Raw genomic sequence first — 20,576 nt, forward strand, 5'->3', positions numbered from 1 at the left:
TCAAATCAATTTAAAGGGAGATATACATTTGAGTTTGAATTAAAAAGAAATCATATCTTTTGTTGTAGACTTTTGTGGAGCAAATAAAATCCAACTCTATTAGCTATATGTCATACGATGAACTGACTTTAAAGAAATATCGCGGTAAGCAAGAGTCGCCACCGACTTTTATTTATCCAAATTAGTAGAAAGGCTAAAAGAACAAAAAAAAACCTTTTAAAAGAAAACTGAGTCTGGGGTGTAATTTATACAAAGGGAAGGTATAAGGCACCCTTTGCATCCATGGTTTTCCATGAGCTCTTAATTGCTTTGCTCTTTTGAATCCAAAAGTTTAGAAATGTAGAAGAAGAAAATAAGGACTTTAGCTCGTAAATGAGCGTAGCCTTATTGAAGTTTTTTAAGAAAAGGGTAGAAAAGGGAATTTAAACCAGAGCATGCAATTAAGGGAAAATTACCTTGATATTTGTAAAAGTGTTATTTTAGCCTTTCAGGGCTATCCATACCATAGGAGGGTAGGAAGTCCTTTTATTTGGAGGTTGAAGGGTCGTCGCAATTATCATTCGCCATAAGACTATCCCTGCCATAGGGGGCAGGTAGTCTACGGGAAGGATCAGAATAGTCATCATTATTAGGCAACCAGAGGACACCTCAGCATTTCGTAGGCAACTTCGAGGGACGAGATTGTCGCACGCTCGTGAAATGATGAATAGAGTCGCCAGCTGTCGCACGCTCGCGAAAATGACCAACAGAGTCGCCACCAATATATTTATCCCAAAGAGGGAAAGGAATATCAGAAAACCTGGAATAAGGAAAGGATGAATAAGAACGAGGTCTTTCGATCAGAGATAGGGTAAGGGAGTCGGTTACGCAAGGGGAAGGTGCTAGCACCCCTCACGCCCATCGTACTCGAAGGTATCCACCTATGTTTGTTGCTATCTAAAGGGTGTGTGCTATAAATCTAGAGCTTGATACTAAGGGAATGTATGCAAATGAAAGAAAAGAAACACGGGGAAAATAGGGTTTTTAAATAGTTGTGCTCGCTTAGGCCCCGCGACCTAATGCCTACGTATCCTTTTCAGGAATCAGAGCGCCGTAGTCCGGCTCTTTAGTTTTTGTTTGTTTTTGTGTTTTTTAGTGGACGAAGTTACATTCGCACTCCGCTGCTCGACCTCTGGAGTCTTAAGCTGGGAATGGAGCGGAAATAACGTGTCCGATTAAAGAATGCCTCGGAGGCGAGATGAAGAAGAGATTTTGAGCGTTTCGAGTGACACCCTTAAGCAAGGGAGACTCAAGTTGCTCTATGGTTTGTGTTTTTTATGATTGGGAACTTACGCTTGAATGGTTCCCTTAAGCAAGGGAGATCCAAGCACTCGAACGATTCCCTTAAGCAAGAGAGGTCCAAGCTTCCATTCCCTATTTAATGATTTTCACTTTTTGATTAGTGCTTTTTAGTATTTTCTTAGTATTTTTTAAAGGGGTTTTATTTGGATAATTGTTAGATGCTTTAAAGTTGAAAAGGAAAAGAAACTAGCCTAAGCATGAAGGGAATTTCTACCTAATGTTATCATGGTTTCTACCTAAGGTTAGGATTAAAAGAAACATGAAAAATAAAGCACTAAGTAGAAAAAAATGACAATGGTATAATAGCACAAAATTACTCACAAGCATATATTGACAAGTCATGAATATAGTACAAAAGTGGACTATAAAATACTACTAATTTTATATTGATTTTTATGGGAGAAATTGAATTACAAGTCAAGTAAAAAGACTAAAAAACAAATAGCCTAAAAACTAATATTTTTTATGATTATTTTTTATGTCAAAAATTGGATTAATGGTCTAAAAACAACAAGAAAAGTTAGCATTTTTGTTACTTAAAAGAAAATGGTTAAAAGACCTAAATTCTACTAAATAACAAATGTGGATCGGGGGTGAAGGTGTGAAATCAGTTGGCAGACAGCAATGAGGCGTAAGGCCAACAATTGGAGGCCCAGGGATCAGTTTTTTGTTGGCAGAGGAAAAGGAGTTATGCTGGGCCATTGGGGTGTGGCATTAGCAACTCGTAACGGGCCCAAGGAGAGTTGATCCGTATTAATTATGCAGAATTCATTTTATATTTCTTTTGATTATTCAGATTATATAAACTAATGCCAATTAGCCCAATTAATAGAAGTTAAACCTTATATTATAATCTAATTATACCAATTAATTAATCAGATTAATAACATTAATAAAATAAAATGAAAAGGAAATAGGGTAAAGGGATGTGACGGTTCAACTCTCTTCAGACGCAGCTCTCTCACTCTCGTAATCTCTCTTCGTACTCATACATCACCGGAAATCGCTCCGCCGCGCCGGAGGCGGCGGAGCTTGACCAAATGCGAGATTAAAACACTCAACCGCACCTATTTCCCTTCCTCTCTTCGAATCTTTAACTCTCTTTCACCGATTCAAACTCACCCTCCCCTAATCGGACCAAACAGCAAACCCTAGATCTAGATAGAAATCAAATCGAAGGCTAATGGCTACGAATCATAGATCAAGATCATGGGGGGATCGCTCAGGAATACTAGTACTACACCATATCATCAAGAAAACAGAAAAATATGGAGGTGGAGACGGTGATTCGAAAACTTATCTGGATGAAGAAGATGACGAATCGTTGAGGAAAACCGGATGGGAGAATCAAATGCTCGCAATTGATGAATTCTTCAGGTGATTTTTGATTTTTTTGTTCCTCGTTCTTCCTTCCTTCTTCCTCTTTGTATGATTTCTTCTTCTACTCTTTTTCTTGAATTTTTCTCTGTGTTGTGATTGCTCTGTGCTGAGATGAGAGCAGAGGATGACTTGTAAGTAGAAGGATGGAGGCTGAACTCAAGCTTAATCGGAGCTCCGATTGTGGAGCTCCAATGGCTTCTGAAAACCGAGCGTATAGTGAGGGTGATTGAAGAGAGAGGTTGGAGAGAGAGAATTTGCAGAGATATATGTGTGAATTGAGAGAAGAGTGGGAAGAAGATGAAGATGGAGGTGAATGAGAGTGATGAAGATCAATAGAGAATGGGTGAGAATAGAGAAAATGGCGTGTGAGCAAATGGTGGGGCCTTTGAAGTGAAGCTGAGTTTTGGTTTTATAGAGATTCCAGGTATTCACAAACTCTCTGATTTTCTGTTTTGATTCTGTTAACTTTGGTTAGAAAGGTTTTGGGAATTCTGTTAGAGGTGTTAGGGTTGTAACCGAATCAGTTAGGTTGGTTAGGGTTATAACTGTTAGAAACAAATGATAGGTTAGGTTTGTTTATGAGTTCTGTTAGGTTTATTGACTGTTAGTAAAAGTTAGCTAGGTTGAAAGCAAATTGGTTAGTTGAATCAGTTATGACAGTTTGTTCTGTTAGGTAAAAAAGGGAAAAGCAAACTGTCAGTTGTGAAATGGTTAGCAAAAGGTAGTTATAAAGAAGAATTAATGAACTGTTGGATTCTGTTTTCTCTTTTTCTTGTGATGCTGAATTGCTGCAAGGCTGTTTTCTATGAATCATGCTGGCGTATATATGTACAGGTTATATGGTAATTGGTTTAAATAGGATGATGCAAAATTGTGTGTGTATTGATGTAGGATTGGTTAATTGTGAACTGAAATCGGTTTTGTATTTCACGTGTGCAGGGATGATCTGAATTTGATTATGCAGGTTTTGGATGGAAATTGAATTCTGTGAGGAGTGGTTTATATCTGTTTGGATCGGCTGCATGTTTAATGGCATGGAAGTCTACAAAGTGGATATTTGAATGATTGTTGAATGGATTGAGGATGGATTGTATTTTGTAAAGAGTTTACAAAATAACGTTTGGATTGGAATGTATGAACAATTAGTCTTTTTTTTGTAATGATTTGGATAATGAAGGATGAAATGGAGTTGTATAAACATGTATTGGTATTGTGTTTGAACTTTGAGATGGATGAAGCTTGTAATGATGATAATGAATTTGAAGAAGCCAACCCTGAACGAATCTTGCACAGGGAATTTGATAGAATTTTCTTAAATCACCAATGACATTTGTATGAATCTTGAATGAAGATCTTTGAGTCAAACTGATACTCCATAATAATTAAATCTGAGTTCCACATTCATATCTTGATCGAATCTCAAATCTGTGATACTTTGTACTTGATATGCATAACAAAAGATAAATGAACTCATTATCACCTTGTTACATAATCCATGATTCATTTCTTGTACCTCACTCGATTGTATGGACCTCTTAAATTGGTAATAGATAGAACCAGATAAATAGAGTCAGAGAATGGCTCTTATTCAGCATACGCATAGTTATTAAGAAAATCAAAGGAACCCTTGCATCCAAAGTCTTCAATCATATTTTCAAATTATTGATGAGTGCATGATTTTATCGATGACCTAAAATGCAAACGATGTTAAAGTAATAAGCCAATTAAGAATAAATATATGGGCAAATTTTGGGGTGCAACAGCTGCCCCTATTTAATCGTCTTAAACCTGAAAGAGAGATTAGCGCTAGCCTTTCGATCATTCAAGGTAGAAGAGGATTAAATACCAAAAGAACCTGAAAATTTGCCTGATGAGATAGGATCCACTGGGGAAAAGATGGTGTCACATCCACTGAGGAAAATTCTATCAATTATGGATGAACAAATTAACTCTGGGTTAGAAATGAAATGCACTTCAACTCTGGGTTGAAAAAGAAAAGTAGGTTAACTCTGGGTTGAAGAAAAGATAGACATTAACTCTGGGTTGAAAACGGAAAGGGAAATCAGTATCAGTGGGACAGGATATAAACATCAACTCTGGGTTGAAAAAGAAAGCAAGGAAATCAACTCTGGGTTGAACGAGGAATTGGATAATAACAATGGGTTGAAAGAGGGAAGATGAACAATTAGAAATAACCGTCAACTCTGGGTTGAGCGGGAAAGGACAAAAGATAACCGTCAACTCTGGGTTGAGTGGGAAAAGAAGAAACCAATTCTGGATTGAATAAAGGATAACCGTCAACTCTGGGTTGAGTGGGAAAGGATAAAAGGTAACCGTCAACTCTGGGTTGAGTGGGAAAAGAAGAAATCAATGCTGAATTGAATAAAAGATGACCGTCAACTCTGGGTTGAGAGGGATAAAGGAAAGTCAACTCTGGGTTGAAATAAAGATAACCGTCAACTCTGGGTTGAGTGGGAAAAGATAAAAGATAACCATCAACTCTGGGTTGAGAGAGAAAGAGAAACAAGAGGTAACCGTCAACTCTGGGTTGAGTGGGAGAAGAAAAGAGATAACCGTCAACTCTGGGTTGAGTGGGAAAGACAAGAGATACCATCAACTCTGGGTTGAGTGGGAAAAGGAATCACTTATGGATTAAATAAAAGGTATCCGTCAACTCTGGGTGAGAGGGAAAAGACAAGAAATAACCGTCAACTCTGGGTTGAGTGGGAAAAGAAACAATAAGAAATATCCGTCAACTCTGGGTGAGAGGGAAAATACAAGGGATCAACTCTGGGTTGAATAAAAGATAACCGTCAACTCTGGGTGAGAAAGAAGTAACCGTCAACTCTGGGTTGAGTGGGAAAGAAAGAAAGTAACCGTCAACTCTGGGTTGAGTGGGAAAGAGAAAGGATCAACTCTGGGTTGAATAAAAGGTAACCGTCAACTCTGGGTTGAGTGGGAAAAGATAAAAGATGACCGTCAACTCTGGGTTGAGTGGGAAAGGATAATTAACTCGGGGTTAAAAGATGAAAGAAAGGTCAACTCTGGGTTGAACACAGAAACATCGACTCTGGGTTGAAGAAAGATGAACATGATTGACTTTGGGGGATGACACCACAATGGTAACTCTGAGTGATCCAGTGGAATATCAATTGAATGCTTGTAGGGACTCATCTGATGAATAACTTTGCTTATGCTTCACATGCAAGTGTTTGATTTATTTTATGCACTTCTGGAGATGCAATGCTATGGACTCTCCATGCATTGTACTGATTGATCAGAGTTTCTACTTTGAGGGATAGATTAGGTGGAGTTCTGAAACTCTGCTTGAGAATCAAGGTAAAGTGGATGCCTCTGCTTTATTGATGATTGGATCATTGGGAGGGATGCCAATGGGGATGCAATGATATGTATGATGTATGTATGATTATGAATGGAATGATTGTTCCCAAGTTATAAGGAGTGGATGGAGGATGTCTTTGTGGAAAGGTCATGGCTTGAAGGATAGCCCTTGTGAAGGTGAGGTGTTTAAAATGACTCCTCGACACTTGTCTTGATATCTGACACTTGATTGAAGATGAAGAGATGAATTGTTACTAGCTTGCCCCAACGTGTATGATCTCTTGAGATAGAACTTTGATAATGCTTGAATCATGGAGATTTGCGATGGTCTGCCCCAGTGTAGATCATGGAATGGATGCCCCAGATTGAAAGGAACTCTTCCACCTAATGGATGTTTCAGATATTTGCTTAGTGGATGACCAACCTTTGCCTTTGTAAGATTACTCGATGGAATTTCAATGTTGAACTTTCCTTGGTATCAAGTACTTAATTTCATATTAGAGACAATTCTGTTTTGAAAGAGATAATGAGAATGCAATGCACATGTTAATCTCATAAGAAAAGTTTTATTTGTCAAAATGTTGTATTGATACTAACACAAGTGACACAGCAACATTAGGAGTCAGTTTGACATGATTTTACAGTTTGTATGCTTTCGGAACGAACCCTACTTCAATTAGGACTTTTGAGGGTTGTAACGTGGCCGGGTTCACGGTTTGAGAAACAAGGATAAAGGCTCAAGTTCTACTTAACCCTCCCCTTCTTCGTGATGTTCTCCAGTCCTACGTTCAGCTAGTTCGACACGAGTATTCGCCTTTCAGGAAGGATTGTGATGGATGAGGATCCTTTATGGCTTTGATGGAGATGGCAACCACTCTTCGGTGCTTTTTGTTGAGGGTCACAACAACTTGTCCCTTGGAGTATTTTTCTTTTGCTTTGTCTTTTGCTTTCCCTAACTTTTGCCTGGACAAAAAGTTTCTTTTGATTTTGGTTTTCGTTGTCCAGCGGGATATGCCCTAATTTTTGCCTAAGTCATTTGCTTCAAAGATTTCCTTTTTTTCTTTTTGACTTAGCGGGCTATTGTTTCTCTTTTTTTTCTATCATGGTTCGTACTTTCTATTTTCTTTTTTTTGTCTCGTTCGGGAACAAGTTGTATGACTTTTGTGATTGACTTGATGAAAAGGTTGTGATTGCCTTCTCCTTAGTGAATGAGAGACGTCCATTGTGGATTGTGCTCTTCCTTTTTTGTTGTGAGAGATAGAATTTGATTGATCCTCTGATGGAATACCTGAAAGTTAAGCGCTCGGTCGCACTAACTGAAGACTACCCTGCCCCTGGTTAAGATTGAGGGTTTTGTATTTTTTGAAAAGAAACTACTACTCCTTAGGCTCAAAGGGGTTGACGAAGGTTTCACTCCCTTATAACTCCAATGTTTAGGAATTGAAACAATGCCTGTACATCATCAGCAGAATCTTTGTTCCAAAAGCATACAATTAGTAGTTCATGTGTTTTTGATTTTCATCATTCTCCTTTTTTAGTTGCTTAAGACAAATGAGTTGAATATCAATGAACATAATGACAAAGATGAAATGATTTGAGAAAAACATGTATATTGCATTATTTTTATTTATTCAAACAGAATGAGTTTCTTACAATGAATAGTACTTGATAACAACAAAAGTAATACAATTGAAAGTGCTTGAGACATCTAAAAAATGGCAAGATTGGCCTTATTCTGATGCAAATGAAATGTTCCTTGAGAAACACAAATCCTTCAGGCTCCAGTGGTGGAAGGTGCCCCCTTTAGGGGGCATGGAGTTCTTAGATAGTAGCTTGATCTTGTTTGTAATTCCCCATGATTCTTTTTCTGTTGGTTCTTGTCAGATATCGGTGTGGAGGAATCGTCTTGACTGATCTGATGGAGAGGAAGAGTGGTAAGAGTCTTGGTAACCATGGATGCAAATGTATGAATGCAAAATGTTAACGATGATGCGAATGCAGCATAAATCAGGATCAAGGATCAAGGCCTCTTGGATAGTAGCTTCTCATGGTCAATAAGATATGGTTGAACCCTCCAGATTCAGAGGTTCGACGTTGCTTTCTGGATAAATAGCTTGTGCATAAGTCAAAGATGGTCGAACCCTCCAGATTCAGAGGTTCGACGTTGATTCTGATATATAACTGATGTAGAGCTTCTGTATAAGTCAAATGTCCCAGGATCAAAGGTTCGACGCCTTTTATTGAATACCAAAAATCCGGGTATGATTAAGGTCAAGTTTCCTGTCCCACCCCAATCTCACGGGTATGTAGTCTAGACACGGACAAGTGGTTCCTAATGGTCACTAGGGTCTACAGTTCCCATGGGGTACAAAGTGTTTGAGGCAACAAGCGTGCCAGACACAATGTTCCATGAAAGAACCTCGCCCAGTTGTGGTACCCCATGTCAAGCTCGATCATAGCAAGCGCTACGGGAGTCAACATGAGCATCCACGCTAATCCTATGTGTCACTGGCCTGGGTAGTGGGCCTTTTACCTCAAAAAAAACCCCCACCTGCAAAATAAAGCAGAAAAATATGTGGCCCCCACAGGGGCCCATAATATAGTCTAGAATGCGAGAAAATAAACATGATATGCAAGCATAAAGTAAAAATTGCAAAACATAAACAATATAAAAGCACACCCAACAACAAACAAAGGCTAGGATCGACTTGCTTTGGGTCCTCAGCAGAGTCGCCAGCTGTCGCACGCTCGCGAAAATGACCAACAGAGTCGCCACCAATATATTTATCCCAAAGAGGGAAAGGAATATCAGAAAACCTGGAATAAGGAAAGGATGAATAAGAACAAGGTCTTTCGACCAGAGATAGGGTAAAGGAGTCGGTTACGCAAGGGGAAGGTACTAGCACCCCTCACGCCCATCGTACTCGATGGTATCCACCTATGTTTGTTGCTATCTAAAGGGTGTGTGCTATAAATCTAGAGCTTGATACTAAGGGAATGTATGCAAATGAAAGAAAAGAAACACAGGGAAAATAAGGTTTTTAAATAGTTGTGCTCGCTTAGGCCCCGAGACCTAATGCCTACGTATCCTTTTCAGGAATCATAGAGCCGTAGTTCGGCTCTTTAGTTTTTGTTTGTTTTTGTGTTTTTTAGTGGACGAAGTTACATTCGCACTCCGCTGCTCGACCTCTGGAGTCTTAAGCTGGGAATGGAGCGGAAATAACGTGTCCGATTAAAGAATGCCTCGGAGGCGAGATGAAGAAGAGATTTTGAGCGTTTCGAGTGACACCCTTAAGCAAGGGAGACTCAAGTTGCTCTATGGTTTGTGTTTTTTATGATTAAGAACTTACGCTTGAATGGTTCCCTTAAGCAAGGGAGATCCAAGCACTCGAACGATTCCCTTAAGCAAGGGAGGTCCAAGCTTCCATTCCCTATTTAATGATTTTCACTTTTTGATTAGTGCTTTTTAGTATTTTCTTAGTATTTTTTAAAGGGGTTTTATTTGGATAATTGTTAGATGCTTTAAAGTTGAAAAGGAAAAGAAACTAGCCTAAGCATGAAGGGAATTTCTACCTAATGTTATCATGGTTTCTACCTAAGGTTAGGATTAAAAGAAACATGAAAAATAAAGCACTAAGTAGAAAAAAATGACAATGGTATAATAGCACAAAATTACTCACAAGCATATATTGACAAGTCATGAATATAGTACAAAAGTGGACTAAAAAATACTACTATTTTTATATTGATTTTTATGGGAGAAATTGAATTACAAGTCAAGTAAAAAGACTAAAAAACAAATAGCCTAAAAACTAATATTTTTTATGATTATTTTTTATGTCAAAAATTGGATTAATGGTCTAAAAACAACAAGAAAAGTTAGCATTTTTGTTACTTAAAAGAAAATGGTTAAAAGACCTAAATTCTACTAATTAACAAATGTGGAACGGGGGTGAAGGTGTGAAATCAGGTGGCAGACAGCAATGAGGCGTAAGGCCAACAATTGGAGGCCCAGGGATCAGTTTTTTGTTGGCAGAGGAAAAGGAGTTATGCTGGGCCATTGGGGTGTGGCATTAGCAACTCGTAACGGGCCCAAGGAGAGTTGATCCATATTAATTATGCAGAATTCATTTTATATTTCTTTTGATTATTCAGATTATATAAACTAATGCCAATTAGCCCAATTAATAGAAGTTAAACCTTATATTATAATCTAATTATACCAATTAATTAATCAGATTAATAACATTAATAAAATAAAATGAAAAGGAATTAGGGTAAAGGGATGTGACGGTTCAACTCTCTTCAGACGCAGCTCTCTCACTCTCATAATCTCTCTTCGTACTCATACATCACGGGAAATCGCTCCGCCGCGCCGGAGGCGGCGGAGCTTGACCAAATGCGAGATTAAAACACTCAACCGCACCTATTTCCCTTCCTCTCTTCGAATCTTTAACTCTCTTTCACCGATTCAAACTCACCCTCCCCTAATCGGACCAAACAGCAAACCCTAGATCTAGATAGAAATCAAATCGAAGGCTAATGGCTACGAATCATAGATCAAGATCATGGGGGGATCGCTCAGGATTACTAGTACTACACCATATCATCAAGAAAACAGAAAAATATGGAGGTGGAGACGGTGATTCGAAAACTTACCTGGATGAAGAAGATGACGAATCGTTGAGGAAAACCGGATGGGAGAATCAAATGCTCGCAATTGATGAATTCTTCAGGTGATTTTTGATTTTTTTGTTCCTCGTTCTTCCTTCCTTCTTCCTCTTTGTATGATTTCTTCTTCTACTCTTTTTCTTGAATTTTTCTCTGTGCTGTGATTGCTCTGTGCTGAGATGAGAGCAGAGGATGACTTGTAAGTAGAAGGATGGAGGCCGAACTCAAGCTTAATCGGAGCTCCGATTGTGGAGCTCCAATGGCTTCTGAAAACCGAGCGTATAATGAGGGTGATTGAAGAGAGAGGTTGGAGAGAGAGAATTTGCAGAGATATGAGTGTGAATTGAGAGAAGAGTGGGAAGAAGATGAAGATGGAGGTGAATGAGAGTGATGAAGATCAATAGAGAATGGGTGAGAATAGAGAAAATGGCGTGTGAGCAAATGGTGGGGCCTTTGAAGTGAAGCTTAGTCTTGGTTTTATAGAGATTCCAGGTATTCACAAACTCTCTGATTTTCTGTTTTGATTCTGTTAACTTTGGTTAGAAAGGTTTTGGGAATTCTGTTAGAGGTGTTAGGGTTGTAACCGAATCAGTTAGGTTGGTTAGGGTTATAACTGTTAGAAACAAATGATAGGTTAGGTTTGTTTATGAGTTCTGTTAGGTTTATTGACTGTTAGTAAAAGTTAGCTAGGTTGAAAGCAAATTGGTTAGTTGAATCAGTTATGACAGTTAGTTCTGTTAGGTAAAAAAGGGAAAAGCAAACTGTCAGTTGTGAAATGGTTAGCAAAAGGTAGTTATAAAGAAAAATTAGTGAACTGTTGGATTCTGTTTTCTCTTTTTCTTGTGATGCTGAATTGCTGCAAGGCTGTTTTCTATGAATCATGCTGGCGTATATATGTACAGGTTATATGGTAATTGGTTTAAATAGGATGATGCAAAATTGTGTGTGTATTGATGTAGGATTGGTTAATTGTGAACTGAAATCGGTTTTGTATTTCACGTGTGCAGGGATGATCTGAATTTGATTATGCAGGTTTTGGATGGAAATTGAATTCTGTGAGGAGTGGTTTATATCTGTTTGGATCGGCTGCAGGTTTAATGGCATGGAAGTCTACAAAGTGAATATTTGAATGATTGTTGAATGGATTGAGGATGGATTGTATTTTGTAAAGAGTTTACAAAATAACGTTTGGATTGGAATGTATGAACAATTAGTCTTTTTTTTTGTAATGATTTGGATAATGAAGGATGAAATGGAGTTGTATAAACATGTATTGGTATTGTGTTTGAACTTTGAGATGGATGAAGCTTGTAATGATGATAATGAATTTGAAGAAGCCAACCCTGAACGAATCTTGCACAGGGAATTTGATAGAATTTTCTTAAATCACCAATGACATTTGTATGAATCTTGAATGAAGATCTTTGAGTCAAACTTATACTCCATAATAATTAAATCTGAGTTCCACATTTATATCTTGATCGAATCTCAAATCTGTGATACTTTGTACTTGATATGCATAACAAAAGATAAATGAACTCATTATCACCTTGTTACATAATCCATGATTCATTTCTTGTACCTCACTCGATTGTATGGACCTCTTAAATTGGTAATAGATAGAACCAGATAAATAGAGTCAGAGAATGGCTCTTATTCAGCATACGCATAGTTATTAAGAAAATCAAAGGAACCCTTGCATCCAAAGTCTTCAATCATATTTTCAAATTATTGATGAGTGCATGATTTTATCGATGACCTAAAATGCAAACGATGTTAAAGTAATAAGCCAATTAAGAATAAATAGATGGGCAAATTTTGGGGTGCAACAGAGATCATATTAGCGAATCGAAGGCAGCATCATTGGGGCTTATGATCTTAAGAATGAACCAAGGGTAACATTGCTGAGGCGTCCTCGTATTCGAGGGACTTGACTATTCTGCACTGAAAAACACAAGGCAACAAGGCAACATGCAACAAGCAACAACAGGGGTTACCATAAAAGGTGTGTGGGTGCACAATCACGTGATTAATTCGAATAATTATCTTATAAAATTTAATGATTCTACATTCAGTTCATAAGTTATCACTCCCTAGAATTACTAACCACACAATAATATAGTGCATACAGTTTTAAGTGCCTTCAAGGCCACACAATACAACCCAGGAGCAGTTACATAATAAACCATGGGGATGGGGGAAAAACCAATAAAGATAAAAAACTCCACAAGGCAGATAGTTCTGACATAAGTAATAATAATAACAAAAGAGAACGAGTTTTAGGGTTACCGAACATCTGAGCTTTGACTGGTTGGTTAACCCTGAAAATTGGAAAAGGAAAAACAAACAACAAAGGGTGAGTGTAGGAAGAGCTCATTAACAGTTAGAATCAAACCCTAATTTAAATTATAAGGCAAAAATAAAAATGATATTCAAATCAATAAAGAATCAGAACTTAGCTTTTCGATTGACATGGCGCGTAGTCGGAAGAACCCTGACGGTAACCCTGAAAAGCTGCACAAAGACAAAAAGAAAATTTTTTAGTGTAGGAATGATCTTCGTAAACCCTGATTAGGGCACAAGTTAACTATGATTAATAAAATAAATAAAAAACCAAATTAATTAATTATTGGTTTTCAACCTAATTAATTAAATCGGCCAAAAATAAATTTTCGATTAAATTGTCTAATCCTAATAAGTATTTTAATCAATTAAAATAAATATTAAACTAATTAAATAATTAAACAAAAATTAATTTAATCATTGAATCAAATAAATAATAAAAAAAGAGCTATTAATAATTAAATCAAATTAATTATTTAATTATAAAAAATAAAATGATTATAATTTCATAAAAAAGAAAAAAAAGAAATTATTATGATTTCATATAAGAAAAAGAAAAAATAGAAGAAGTTTTATTAAATAAATAAAACAAAAAAAACAAGTAAATAGATAATAGTTATCAAAAAAATAAAAATAAAAAATTTAGAAATCTTAGCTTGCGATCCAGTGTGGGCAAGCCTGTGAGGGTGCGTGGTACACCTCCAATCCATGTGCATTGGATCTAAGAAGCTGATGATCTGATGGTTGTGGGAATTGGCGTACCATAGGCATGCGATGGAGAGTAATACTGGATCCGCTGGCATATGTTATCAAAAAATAAGAAAAATATTTGTGCGTCCTAGGAATCGAACAAGCGCCTTTGTGTGCTAATGCTTTTGACAATATTCCCTTCCACTGCGCCACTGCTGCTATGCTGTTAATGAAATAAAACACGAATAATTAATAAAAAACAAAAACAATAATTTCAAAAAGGGAAACACGCGCGCCATTAGTCTTCTTGAACGTTTTGCACAGGAATTAACCACCATTTAGCTACGAATCTACCATAACCACGTTTGTAGTGAATTCCTGCAAACATCCAAATCGTAAAATACAGAGAAACAACTCAAAATAAACACATGGCTCGTCTGGGATTTGGCTTCCGAACATGAATATGGCCTCTATTTAAATCAATTCTGTCTCTAACTAAAAGCCCCAATTATGAACCTATGAACCCTAATAATGGCGGATGGCATAACCTGTGACAAAACTTCAATTAAGCAAATCAGAAACGTTGCAAACACGATAACAAACATATATGCACGCTTAAATCATGTTCATAACGCATGAATTCGTGAAATCGAATCTTAAAATATATGAGCAAACCGTGACTTGTTGGTGATGGTTCTCGATGATTCAGGCTTTCGTGATGTTTGATACAACTTCAGAGCGCCTTCAGAAATGTGTTTGATCCTTTGCAAAGCCTTGAATCCCCCTCCAACCTTGAATCTGATTTTGGATTTTTTAGAGAATTTTGCAAGCTTCACTAAGGTTTCTCTGGCTGCAAAACCGTCTCCTGCATCTGTGAAGATTGTCTACTTATAATGGAATGGATTAGGGTAAACAATTTTGCATCAAATCTCCAATGAATCAAAGATTAAAGTTTGATTGAATTTTGGTTTTCAATCTTTCCAAACTTGGCCAATTTGTATATTTTCCTCACCAATCTTGTTCTCCACGATTTGAATCAAATATAATGCCTAATTGATGATTGAATATGGTTAAAATACCCCCTCCAACCAAATCTTTGATTATTATTTGATTTACTTGGATTATATCAATTTTTAATGAAATAAAAAATTAATATAAAATCAAATAAAATTCATAAATTCGTGGAATTTGGGTTTGAAACTCTTGGATGCTTGGGTAACAAGATTGGGCCAAAAAAGATTGGGTCTCTTTGCAAGAAAATCCATTTTGAGGCCTTTTATTTCACATTTTTCTTCTTAAAATTGTCCAACTTTGACAAGGCATATCTCCCTCAATATTTAAGATATGGGGGAGTTCTAGGACTTTTTGGAAACCTCAAAATGTCTTCTACAAGCCACTTTGGAAGCTTTTTTCCATTTGAGGATTTTTTCTTGATGATATTAGCTATGACAAAAAACTGCTTTTGGTTGACTTTCAAAAAGGACCTATAATCTTTTGATCCATATCTCTCAAATGAAGCATTTTTAGCTTTGGCTTGTGAGAGACAAAATTGTAGAGAATTCAATTTCCTTCAATGTATGATGTTCCATGTAGGAGTTATGGATGGTCAAAGTTCAGTTGACTTTCTCCTATAAAAACCCTAATTTAGAAACTTTTGGTTTTGTTGATTTATGATCTTTTCTTGATGAATCATGGTCAATCCTTGATCAAATGATGAATGATACTTCAAAATAAGGTTGTTGACAAAAAATCAGGAGCTTTTGACTGTACTTTGACCACAGTTGACTTTTAGGTCAAACCAGTCGACTGTTGACTTTCTGAGCAATTAAGTAATCAATCCTTGGAATTAAAACCTGAATTTTGTCATGGAGATATTTTGAAACATCATAAGTCGTATGAAATGCATTGGAGCCTTTGATTCATTCATTTTCTTCAAAGAAATCAAAACCCTAGTTTAGGAGGTCATTGTTTAGGAGAGTGTGTCCCTGAGTCTTTGATATTCAAATGAACTTGAGCATAAAAATGTGGTGGGCAAATTTTGGGGTATGACACTATAATATTACACGAAATAAAATCAAATATCCATTGGAGAAAGCCCATAATGAGCATTGCTATATAAGGATACTCAAACCTAGTGTTTAAGGTGTGCATGTATTGAAGACTCTTTGTGTTAGGGTTTCTATTTTTGAGTCTTTGTTTGAGTTAATGTTGCGCACCACTCTAGCGCCTGAAATCATATCTTAAGGCACCGAGTTTGGTTTGTTAGTTAAGTTGTAATACTTTGTTCCTAGATACTAATTCTATAAGCTCCAAAAAATTTTTTGGTGGGAGTTTTAGATTATTTCATCTAATCAATCATATTGTTTTGTCCAAACACTTAGGAGAGTGTTTGATTGAAAGTGATAGGGTTCTCATATTTAGAGGAAGTGTAGAACAAAACTTCACGGTAGTATTAGGAAAGTGGCCTTGAACTGGAAGAATTCAGAGTAAGCCCATTAGTCCTTCTGACTATTGGGAGTGAAATAGTTCTATAAGGAGTCCTAAATAGAAAGTCACTAGGAATAGAAAGAGGCATTAAACAACACGAGGTTGTTGTTTCTATAATACTAATTGTACTAATTCAAAGTATTGAGTTTCCTTTCTTGGGTAGAGTGCCCTCCAAACGTAGGTGTGATTTCACCGAACAGGGTTATGAATTCTTTGTGTTCTTTATTGGTTTATTTTTTAATTTCTATATATTTTGCAAACATGCATTTTCTGGTATACAATATCCCATACATCATGTGTTACATATGTCCCCAAAATCTATCGTCTATCATAACCCAGTTGTACATGTTGTCTTATGCATTTGGTTTAACATCTGTCTCTACCTGAATAGAATTTCAATTGGTATCGGAGCATACACCCTTTTACATTTGGGTGTGTTTCAGGGTTCTTATTTTGTTAAAGATGAAGAATTTCAATGAAGGAGGACCACTTCATAGACCAAAGATTATTTATGGTATTAAAAATCTTCCAAAGAATAGAGCCAAATTCAGTTATGAAGATTGTAAAGACCAAGTAGAATGTGATTCTGAAGAAAATCTCAAGTTTCTAAGATCTTTAGTAAAGTTATGAGAAAACTAGATATGAGATATAAGAATAATGTCTATTCAAATGTTTAAGATAATCAATAACCCAATTCCAAAATGTATAATTTTCAGCATGATAGAAAAGATGGTGAAAGACCAAATCTCAACTGGATCCAATTTATCTTTCTGATTATTGGGAGTGAAATAGTTCTATAGGGAGTCCTTAATAGAAAGTCATTAGAATTAGAAAGTGGCATTGAACAAGATGGAGTTGTTGTTTTTATAAGACTAGTTGTATTAATTCAAAGTAGTGAATTTTCTTTCTTGGACAGAGTGTCCTCTAGACATAGCCATGGTTTCACCGAGCTGGGTTACCAATTCTTTGTGTTCTTTATTGCTATATTTGTTAATTGCTATGTATTTTGCAAACGGCTTTTTCTGGTATACAATGTCCCAGACACCGTGTCTGAATCTGTCCCCAGAATTTGTCATATGTCATAAACCAGTTGTACATGTAATCTCAGACATCTGGTCCAACATATGTCCCTGCTTGAACACAATTTCAACACAAAATTTGCTTCCGCTACTGTTGAAAGTATTTGTGGGTAAATATTTTCTGTAATATATCGTATCCACAGGGATTGGTTAATATCACTGCCGTTCTATAGTTGTTTATTTTGAGTTAGGAAATTTGGTTTGGTTTGTTTTATACTAATAATAATATCAAAAGCAAATAATAAAATAAAAGCAAGTAAAGGACTTTGTGTTAACAAATAAAGAAAGATGTTGAGTCTTTAGGGTTCATCAACCTAATCCTATACAATTATCAATTAATTCACAATAGAACAATCCTTTGAATCATTATCTTCACTTATCCTCAAATAAGATTCCATGTCTGCAAATCAAATTAGATAACTTTTACCGATATGAGATTCGATCTCTCCAAATCACAATAACGATAATAGTAATTAAGAACGATAATTATGAAAACCCAATTACAATTCCATCTCTGCAAATTGCAATTGAATCAATATAGTAACCTAGGGCAAAAGTTAAATCCTTTCTTTCGATCAAAGATTCAACAATGATGTAAATTAAAAGCAAGGTTTCTTATTGATAATAAATTCAAACAATTGTTCACAGGGATTAATCAATGGTAATGTATATTCATAGGTTAACTACTACCTTAGACTCAACAAGAGGGATTTAGCTCTCCATAGACATGAAGAACATACAAGAATCAATGGAGGGATTCATCTTCATCAATGGAATGTCTTCGATTGGTAAAGAATCCACCTTCAATTGTTGTTCTCAGCTTCAGAATCAGATAGCTCTCCTAATTTCGCTCCCACAAAGTATATAACCACTTGGAAAACTAGGGCTTTAAAACAGAACTTTTGGGCTTTTAACGCCGAGGCCGCGGCGCGGCAACGGGCTGGCGCGGCGCGTCCCTCAAACAGAAGTATTTTCGCGGCGCGCCCTTTGTACTTTCCATCTTTTTCTTCAGCCTTTGAGACTTCCAGCTTTCTTTCCTCCTCATGTTCTTCTTAAGTTCTTATTCAGCTCAAAACCTGCAACAATAACACCCACAAGTGATTCGATTTGCTTTACGCACGAACTAAACTTATTCAGTTCAATTCTTAATAAAAACCTATGGATTCATCACATTTTTGCATTGGTTTAGAGAAGAAATCACTTATATTAACACATGAATTTACCATTAATTTACTCCTAACAGCTACTCAAACTATTTTGTTTTTCAAACCCTAATAAAACGTTTTTCAAAACAATTTTTAAACTAGTCATTTTAATTACGAGTTTTATTCACTCCTCTAGACTGTTGTATTCTTCATATTCTCGCATAGCAGCCATGGAATCTTTGTCGCGGGGATCACACTAATATCGTCTTCTTTTGAAAATATATTTCTAGGCTCCCCGTCTCTACCAAATATGTTAATGGATTTTACGGGTGATGTCTGCTGTTAACTCCTGTTAAACGTATCATCTCCAGGAGGAATTAGACTTTCCTCTTCAAGTGAAACCTCCAATGATGGTGTTGGTGGTTTTCATAAACTTTGCTCGAGCGTCCTCGTGAGAAGATGGTGAAAGCAACTTGTGAGTAGATGTGTATGGACCATGTTAATTTTATCGGGGCCCCACGGTGGACGTCAATTTACACTCGTTAAAAGTGAAAATGCTTGACAATCCCTAATGGATAAGGGTTGTCAGAGACTTTAAGGTAGTTAGGGTATTGAGAGCTAGCTCACATGAGATGGGAAACTAATGTATATGTGTATTTCTCTGTGTTATCGGTTCCCCCTATAATATGATGCTTCTGATGTATTTATAACCGAGGGGTCTGAACCGAGTCTCTCTAAAATATAACAACCATCACAAGAATGAGCAGTTGATTCCTTAAAATTCATAAGGTGTAGTTAATTCCCACGCATTCTTATGCAACACTTGTTGGCGCGGTATGCGCTCCACTCACGATCACACGTTATGGAGGGAGGAAATGGAGGTTTAGGCGATGAGTCTGCGCAAAGGACGCTCGGACCGACGAAAAAGTAGTTGTACTAATGAAATTGTGACTTTGTAAAAGGTAGAGTACTACACATACACTACTCGTCTGCCAGCGGATCACTCTATATTATACCACTATAGTCCACACACCATTTCCCTCAATCATCGCTATCATCACTCCAACCTCTAGTAAATGCCAAGTAGCCCATATACTTTTTCCCATCTTCCATTGGGTGCGTTTGATTTTCTAAAAAACGAGGTACTGGACAGGACAATTTTTTTTGTACTCTGTTTGATGCAGAAACTAATCATAGTACTGGACAAAAAATATGGCAAGGTACTGGACAAAACCATAATTTCTTGTCCCCCACTAAACCATGAGACAATTTTTTTGTCCCAAACACTAATCATCAAAAAATTAATTTTTACTCTCTTTCTTAGTATTTAATATTTTAATTCATAATTAATATTATATCAAAAAATGTTATAATAAAAATTATACTATTTTTATTTGGTTCACTGACATATCAAATAAAGTAGAGAAAAAAAATCTCAATTTATTATTTTTTTTCTCATTATTTAATATTTTGATTCAAAAATATTAATAAAAAAAATATTATATAAGAAATTATATTATTTTGTCTGCTGCATAAACATATTAAACAAAGTAGAATAAAAAAATTATTTCTTTTTTTTCCTCCTTATTATTTGATATTTTGATTGATAAATATTATATTTTACATATAATAAATAATATTATATTAGAAATTATATTATTTTGTCTGGTACATAGACATATCAAGTAAAATCGAGAAAAATAGTTGTCCAGTCCAATAAAAATCAAATACAGTACAATACAAAAAATTGTTTTGTACTGTTCTATACTGTCTAATACTGTTCTATCCAGTACTTCATATTTTACAAATCAAACGCACCCATTATGTGAGGACTTAAAGTAGGATTTTATACCATTCTTTTTCATTTGTCGTTCAATCTGTTTACTAATAAAATTATTTTTCCTCCAAAGGTTATCTTGTGATTTTTTGAGAGCCACTTATAAAAAATATCTCATTTAAAAAAACAAACTTAAGTTGAATCGTGTCTTGCATTATATTAATTTTTTAGACTATTTTAAGAAAAAAATAATAACAATTCCTAAGGTAATGGAAGTTTTCCCACACATTATTATCGGTATGGTGATGAGAATATGTGTAT

The sequence above is a fragment of the Vicia villosa genome, unplaced genomic scaffold, assembly GCF_029867415.1.
Source record: "Vicia villosa cultivar HV-30 ecotype Madison, WI unplaced genomic scaffold, Vvil1.0 ctg.003264F_1_1, whole genome shotgun sequence".
Lineage (NCBI taxonomy): Eukaryota > Viridiplantae > Streptophyta > Magnoliopsida > Fabales > Fabaceae > Vicia > Vicia villosa.